Source organism: Dreissena polymorpha, chromosome 8 (genome assembly GCF_020536995.1).
Source record: "Dreissena polymorpha isolate Duluth1 chromosome 8, UMN_Dpol_1.0, whole genome shotgun sequence".
In the NCBI taxonomy this organism is placed as follows: domain Eukaryota; kingdom Metazoa; phylum Mollusca; class Bivalvia; order Myida; family Dreissenidae; genus Dreissena; species Dreissena polymorpha.
The window spans coordinates 39,286,299-39,294,909 of NC_068362.1; the positions used below are offsets into that span (position 1 = coordinate 39,286,299).

Sequence of the window (8,611 nt, forward strand, 5' to 3'; positions counted from 1 at the left end):
CCGTTCTTCAGACAATGTTACCGGTACATTTCTTTAGGAATAAGTCAAGTCTTTTGGACGATCAAATATCAGTGTGCATTCTAGACCGCGCGATTACGCGAATCTCACTATTTTTCTGAAGATTGCGCACATTTTCCGCATGTGTGCAAGAAAGTTCACGCGCTCGATATCATTGAATATTTTTAAAGATCAAAGCGATATTAAATTTGCTTAAATTTAAAGAGCCGATTTACAATCGTCTGTCAATAACATGTATCTATTTACCCAACTTAAGACCACCTTAAGGCGGACCGTCGTTGTGTTGGAAAATTGATATTGACCAATGAGAACGCACGCTTTGGGTGAGCAACAGCACTCGTTGGTAGTCAATAGACTGATCCCGGAAAAGCACGAGTTTAGAAAACCCCACTAATCACCCCGGTACAAACAACGCTGGCCCATTAAATCAACCAATGATAGCTTATTTTAAATAATAACGGTTGATATGTTGTGTGATTTTGAACGGATTATAAATGGGTCATGTTTATTTGTACCAGCAGATTAGTGGGTATTTCCAAAAAGTTGCTTTTTCCGGGATACATATAACCTGCATAACCATTATGCAGAAGACGCGTGACTTAATTGACATAAGTGTATGGTTTTGTGGCAGTTTGTTTGCTTTGTTAGACTTACCATTATAATCTGACGCTAAGTTTTACACCTCCACAATGAAATCATGGCTAGTTACTTAGAAAACTGATGATGGCAACCAGGTGTTATCCTCGTGGAAATTGTGCATTTCATGCGTAATATTGTCGAAACATTTATTCCACGCGTAAAGCGTTTCAACAAATTATCTTTAAATTAATTTTGCATAACTGTAAACGTTTTGTTAAATTCTCAAATGGGCATAATAAAATAAGTAATTTGAAAAATTCCTCAGAATTTTAGTGTTCGACGTTTTATGTAAACATGACTGGATTATGGGTAATGGATTGAGTTGGAACATGTTTGCATCCATCGATCAATACGTACGATTCTAAGGGTTATATGTATCTTCGTATCAGCATTAGTTATTTTCTGTTGGAGTTTTGAATAAAAAACTCTTACACATCAGGGGCGTCGGAAGAAAATTGACATTGGGGCGGCGGATGGGGTGGGTATGGGAGGGGTTATCCCCCTCCCGTCCCTCCCGTTGGTGGGGGTCCTGGGGCTTCCCCTTGATTTTTTTTCAAATTTTAGCATCAAATGGCGCATTCTGGTGCGTTTTTATGCCTGATACCTGATGACATCAGGAGAGAGACCTCACTATTAATTGTATCCTTGAAATTCTCTCTTTACATTTAGTTGTCCTCGAATGCTTTGAGCTTTTATGAGTACACAAGTACAGCTGATCCGGAAGGTCAATAGCTGGGAATTGGATTATTGCAACTAAATTTACATTGTGGAACTTGATAATAAAGTCTCATATTGATAAATTTCCTAACCTCTTAAATTGGTCAGTTTTACCATCACATGTCCAGGAAATCTGGCTGTGCATGGGGATTTTCGGTTAAAAAATCAAACTCTAAAGCCTTGAGAAACAGGCTAAACCCATACACTCAGGACATGGATAAGTATTAGTGGCAAGGCTTAAGGACCTCTTTTCAAGCGGCCTTAGAGGCATGGAAAAGAGCTGTGCTTAGGAAATTGTTTTGACTATGAATAATTGAACTCTCCTAAGTCTATAGTTAAGAATTATTTGAAGTAAAATGTTATTGGATTTAGTTTTGACCTTTTTTAATTAACTGTACAATAACAAAACTATCTGAAAGTATGTTCATGATTTAGGACAAATGTCCGAAACAAAAAACCATTTAGGACACCTGTCCTGAGGAAATTGGGGCCAATCTGAAACACTGTTGAAATACCCTGATCCACTAAGTTTTTCTTCTGCTCATAGATGGGACCCATACTTTTTCCTCTGGGACCCATAGATTAAAAACCTAGGAGTCCCTGGGACTCATATTTTTGATTTCTAAAATTATCCCTGCTTGTTTTAGTTATAGTATTTCCATATGGTACATTCATTATAGCAGTATATTATAAACAATATAAAGACTTTCTAAAACTTTTAATCTTGCAAAGCTAGTGTTATTTAAACATGTGTTACACATAAGTACATTGTAATCTTAACAAATTAAACTAATCCAATATGTGGATGTCATTGATTGTAAAAATAAAGAAACCAGTCTGTACACTGTCTAACAGTCGGGTCGAATATTGAAAATGCGACATGCTCCCGGTCTCTTATAGAATAAGGGAGATCACTGCACAGGACAGTGCCCGTATTTTAGCTCGATTTCTCGGCAAATAGCCCCAGAGCTCCAGATAAGGATTTGTGAAATTAGTAATGGTACTGCCACTGACAGAAAGAAAAGGAGTAACACTTAAAATCAATTAGTACCTGTACTACTATATCCAAAAATACAGGTAGTACTGTACTACCCGTGTTCTTGGATATTGAAGGGTGTAAAACTGAGTTAATAGAAACATTTTCAGCAATTATAATAAATATATGTAGCTTCTTAAACAGTTACTGTATTAGGTTTTCCATTCTGAATTATGATGCAAATACAACGACACATTAAAACTCATGACTAATACTATTTCTTCATTTTCCTTGACAAGAAAACACAAGCCAACTAGTAAGCTAAGTAAATGAACACTTATTTCACTGTCTCATCCGTTTCCCATCGTGTTTTCAAAAATGTCTTAAGCCACCGATATAATCAAATCGTTTAATATCGGGGCGACAATGTCTTTTTCTGGGTTTACAGATTTAATGTCAGGATGGTTAAACGACACCGTATGTAGTCATTATATGACAACAAAGTGTTGTTTTGAACCGCTTTCGGTTAAGCCGGCATTCCATTGCGCGCAGACATATTGTTTTTGACGGGTTTACAAGTTACAGGAAATAACGATACAGAATAGACATTTATATATGAACCCAGTCTACAATTTTCTGGTAATTTAAATTAACGAAAAGCGCCGTTAGGTTAGAGACCAACAAATCACGCCTCGCTGACGCAGATGTATCAGTACGGCCTGACTTTTTTTCGTAAATGCGTAAAATGGATATTAAAGTCGTAATTGTACGTCCAGTTTATAAAAATTAATGCGTAAATCTTCATGAAAAAGGCGTATTTACAGCTGTACGACCCTTATCTGGAGCTCTGAGCACTGACAATGTAATCGCGTGTCAACATCCGGTTTTGTAAAACTTTATTACGGCTTTAATACCTGCTTTAATACAATCAGTGTTCTTTTTCACCTATAGGGGAATGGTGGCGGGGCCCGTCCAAAGGGGAAAACACGTCGTTTTTTAGGAAAAGGGGAAAATAAAAAATTTACTCTTTTATATGTAATGATATTTATTATATGAATACACATGTATGCATGAATGTAATATTCACAGCTGAAAGTCTTTGTCCTTTTTCTTAAATATATATCAGTCTGCTAAATAAGCGCACGCCCCGTGGCCTGGGCGTGTAAATTATAGCTCGGGCCTATTAAAATTGCCATATCGTATGCCGTCGGGCCAGTAGAAATTCCGTGTATTAATATTGTTTACATTTTTAAGTGTGATAAACGTCATTATTTTGTGAGTACTTCCCGAAGATTTCCGACAGAACTTTGTTCAACTACGCCTAAAATACGAGATTTAAATGCGTTCCGATTGGTCCATACATTCATCGGTCATTTTCGAGTCGTAACCCAGGCCACGTGGTGAACAATTTAAACTGGTGATTTACTATTGGCATACGTCATGCTGATGTGTTAAGTGCTGAAGGAAACCAATCAACGTCCGCGGCTTGCATTTCCGGAATAAACATCGTTTTACTTTCTAACCTTGTGTGTGTGTTTATTTCCAAAGTTGTAACAAGTCCCTACGCGCATAAGGCTGCATAATGCTTAAATACGTAGCTAAAGCGAAGCCTGGCAAGAATCTGCCCACTACTGATCGTAAGTCAACAAATGACTATGAAAAATCACGGAAACGTGAATTTCAAGAAAAGTGGTTAAAAATCAGTGATTAAGGAGAAGCTACTTCTGTAAGACAGAGTTAAATAATCTATGCTTAAAAACACAACATAAGAAACAAGAGCGCCGCATGACGGAGCAATATACGCCCGATTCGTGTGCCATTGGAGATGATACACTGATGATTGATGTATTTGTTTTGGAAATAAGCAAAAAAAACAACAACAACTTATATAACTGATATATTCATATATATGCATTGATATCAATAAGTGTACACTTAGTCTCATTTGTTCTCTAAAACACAATATTTAAATCATAATTGTTTAGACCCCCATACCACTTTGACGCAGGATAAAAAGTTGTTTAAAAGTTTCGGATGAATACAATTTGAATTAGAGTCCGGACAAAGTGGCGCCGTTGAAAATGCACTAATTGACCCTATGACCTAGTTCTTGACCCGACATGACCCATATTCGAACTTGACCTAGATATCAACTAGATGCAACTACTGACCAAGTTTGGTAAAGATCGGATGAATACAATTTGAATAAGAGTCCGGACAAAGTGGCGCTGTTGAAAATGGACTAATTGACCCTATGACCTAGTTTTTTACCTGGCATGACCCATATTCGAACTTGGCCTAGATATCAACTAGATGCAACTGATAAGATTTATACAATTTGAATTAGAGTCCGGACAAAGTAAAATGCACTAATTGACCCTTTGACCTAGTTTTTGACCCAGCATGACCCATATTCGGACTTGACCTAGATATCAACTAGATGCAACTACTGACCAAGTTTGGTGAAGATCGGATGAATACAATTTGAATTAGAGTCCGGACAAAGTGGCGCCGTTGAAAATGCACTAATTGACCCTATGACCTAGTTTTTGACCCGGCATGACCCATATTCGAACTTGGCCTAGATATCAACTAGATGCAACTGCTGACCAAGTTTGGTGAAGATCTGATGAATACAATTTGAATTAGAGTCCGGACAAAGTGATGCCTTCCGCCCGCCGCCCGCCCGCCCGCCAAGGGGTTTCACATAATACGTCCCGTATTTTATACGGGCGTATAAAAAGTCAACATGTATGATAAAAGTATGCCATCTTATGATCTATGCCTTCACTTGTCAAGTAAACTTCTGGAAAATAACTATCAGGTTGCTTGTTTTACAGGATATGGTTTCTGACAGAGGATCTCCAGGATGGCAGTGATGATGAGATGAACGAAGGAGTTGTTTATCACATGTTAAAGACTTATGATTAATAAAGGACATAATTACCTTGACTTGTTATATTATGTTGCAATTGTTTTTGCAATAGGTTTTACAGTTAACATACCCTGGATACAATTTTACTTATTATCTGCTATTGAAAGATGAAACCCTTTAGCAGGGTGTATATTTTAACAAATTTACTTTGGGCTAGTAATTTTGCTGCCGGGCTACTTGTGTTCACCATTCAAGTAGCCCGAATGGCTAGTGGATAAAATGAACTATCGTGAAGACTGATATATCAATGATTTTTTCAACATTAGTTTCAGACAGTTCAGCCTTCATGCACAGTCTTAGTTTTCCTAGCCATATTGAGTCTAATTGGGATTTTTTAAATGGATAAAATGGAAAATTTGAGCATATTTTATCAATAAAATGGACCAAATTGGAATGTTTTTATCAACGAATATTGACACAATATAGATACATCAGGCCTTTCCCTGGCCATTTTGGGAAAAAAATGCAATTCATGTTAAATTAACTGATTTGGGAAAGGCCAACTTAATATAACTCTTTATAATAACTCAAAATCATATTAATTATAGTTATATACTTTATTAGTTGTTTATGAAATAAATTTGAGATATATCAGGGCTCAACATCAACCAAAAAGCCAACTTGCCCTACCGGGCCAGTACTTCCAAAATCTACTTGCACTGAACATAAAGCAACTTGCCCAAACATGAAATATCACATCAACTGTAAACTTCATATTGTTTATTAAACTTAAATGATACACCACAAAACCTTTTTTATTTTTTAACATTTAACAAAATGATTACAGCAATTAAAGTCTAAATTAAATGATCTTTGTTCTTTTTTGCACTTTTCCGGGGGGACAACTAGATTATAAAATAACTTGCCCAGACCCAACTTTTACTAACCAGGGGCAATAGGACAACCATTAATGTTGAGCCTTGTATATTATCATAAGACAGTTTTTTCAAAAAAAATAAATAAATAAATGTTTTCTTTTTTTTTTTACTTTTTGAGGGGATTTTTTCTACAAAATGGGGGAAAAATATATACGCTTTTTTGAGGGGAATAGGGCCGAATATCGGCCCCGAAATTGCCATAAAAAAAACACTGACAATGTATTTTTTTGAATTCCTCGATCTGACTGGTTGTCCATGGAAAACTTAATTATAAAAAATCAGTTGCCCAGACAAGCAAATGTACGACTTTAGCAACTCGGACATTTGATTTCGCCACCACGGGCACATTTGTTTCATGTCATACTTTCCTTTATTTTAATAAAAAGAAGCAAATGCTTAGATCATACTGACAATTAAAGATTCCCAGGTTTAATTACTCAAGAATAAAGTGATTAGCGTTATAAAAGAGACCGATCAATTAACGACATAATTGACATGTACATTACATTGGGCCGGTGATGAAAATCAATAATACACGTGTCATATTAACTGCAAAGTGATTACCTTGCTTCTTGGTAAAGATATTTTCAAATATATGGGTATTGAAATGAAAAAAAATGAAAAAAGGTCTTTACAGAAATTTCATTTTTGCCGAATATATTGGGGCGGCTGCTGCCGTCCCTGCCGCCCCAGCTCCGACGCCTCTGAAAACGCTTTCAATTAACTATTTTGGCATAATAAACGGTAATTAAATAAATCTGTAAAGTTAATCGTTTATTGCGCCATTGTTTGCATTGATTCATAATTTTATTTAACTTGTTTACTTTACCGATCGATACACGGTAATCGAAGCCGGAGGGAAATCGTTAAAGTACCTCTTTTCGAACCTCGCCTCCATTCGAACTCTTCATTTGTTTACATTTTATGCGCATGCCCGCACGCACACTACCTCACCGTTTTTTGTGTATAAGTAATTTGTTAACGCCGACTCGCGCGTAGCGGCAAATCAACGAAAATGTGTCAAAAACAGGTAGGATACGTAGATTAATCTTAAAACACATAAAAAATCAGTGTATTTCTTAATGCTTTTTTACATGTATGAGGATTTTCCTTCAAAAACTATAAAAACATGGTCTAATTTTTGTTCTAAACTTTGCTTGACAATTTACACATTTCGGCTGCTGCAATTAGTCACGTGACCGCAGGGCTTTTTTTAAGCGGACGCCCGCTTGCCCGTGCCGGGTTAAAATCGTCGCGGGCAAGTGATTTTCAAAAGTAGATAGTCCGCCGGGCAAGTTTGTTTCGTGTTAGCATAATTGCGGTATTTTTTCAACTTTTCCCCTTGTATCTATTTATTTTCTTTGGGTCAATATATTTTTTATCAAGTACAAGTAAAACGAGATTTGATTGGTCGCTTGCGTTGTATAAGCCAATCTAAACGCTCAAAACAAGTTCTACTTGGCAGACGTTTCAACATGGCGGACGGTAGCGTCCAGCCAATCTTTTCTATTTTTAATAAAAGTAACTCGAAACACTCAAAGGAACAAACCAAAACAACCGAAAAAGAAAGGAAGAGAAAATATGAAAATGAATCACGAAAGCGTAACGTTCAAACATCGTGGCTTGATGAAATTCCATAATAACAAGCAAGATAAAATGTGTTGGTAGTCACTGTGCTCTTTCAATTTTCTTGTATAAAACCACTCAAACTGAAACAATTTCAGAACCGTTACTAGAACTGGATGAAGAAGCGTATACAAGTGATAGTGATGTCTATGAACATGAATATAATCACTGCGAAAAGGATTGTTCACAGTTTGAAAATCATGTTGAATATGCAGACCGTTTCAAACTTGCTAAGAATGCATATGAAGAGTTTCTCACTATTTTAAACTGTGAATAACTTGTATGTTACATATTCAAAGTTTAAAATAGTGAGAAACTCTTCATCAACGATATCAACATGATTTTCAAACTCTGAACATTAATTTTCACAGTACTATTTTAAGCCCTCCCCCCTTTTAATCTTCGCCATAACTTTATAGATATTGTGACAAGTATACCGTTTTAAAATTTTAATAGTAATAAATTTTTCATATGTATTGTATTCAATAGTGACTATTCAATGAAATAAAACTGTTCAGATTTTGTTTTGTTGACAACTTTATATTATAAAAGGAATTATTATTTTATTCTTGATACATATGAATATAGCTGAAATTAAATCTAACATAATAATGCATGTGAATCAATGCTTTAAAGATCAAATGACAATAAAAAATTGACTTCAAAATAGGGCAACCAGTTTTTAATGAGGACAAGTAGATGTTCAAAGTAACTTGCCCCCCGGGCAAGTAAGTGCCAATTTCTTACGTTAACCCCTGACCATGGTCAAAACATGTGACTAATTTATTTTTAATGTTGTACACTGAAGGGTTCGAAAGAAGG

General features: G+C 36.0%; 1 protein-coding gene and 1 long non-coding RNA gene across 5 annotated transcripts in view; both read right to left on the reverse strand.

The window, feature by feature from the left end:
* LOC127840887 (uncharacterized) overlaps positions 1-8,611 on the reverse strand; it is a 28,962-nt gene that overhangs the window by 19,837 nt on the left and 514 nt on the right. The gene's annotated exons all lie outside the window — the stretch shown is intronic.
* Positions 4,235-5,078, reverse strand: LOC127840889 (uncharacterized). Its single transcript, XR_008030619.1, has 2 exons — positions 4,776-5,078; positions 4,235-4,648 (listed from the first exon to the last, which is right to left on the reverse strand). It is a non-coding gene; the product is annotated as an uncharacterized LOC127840889 (long non-coding RNA).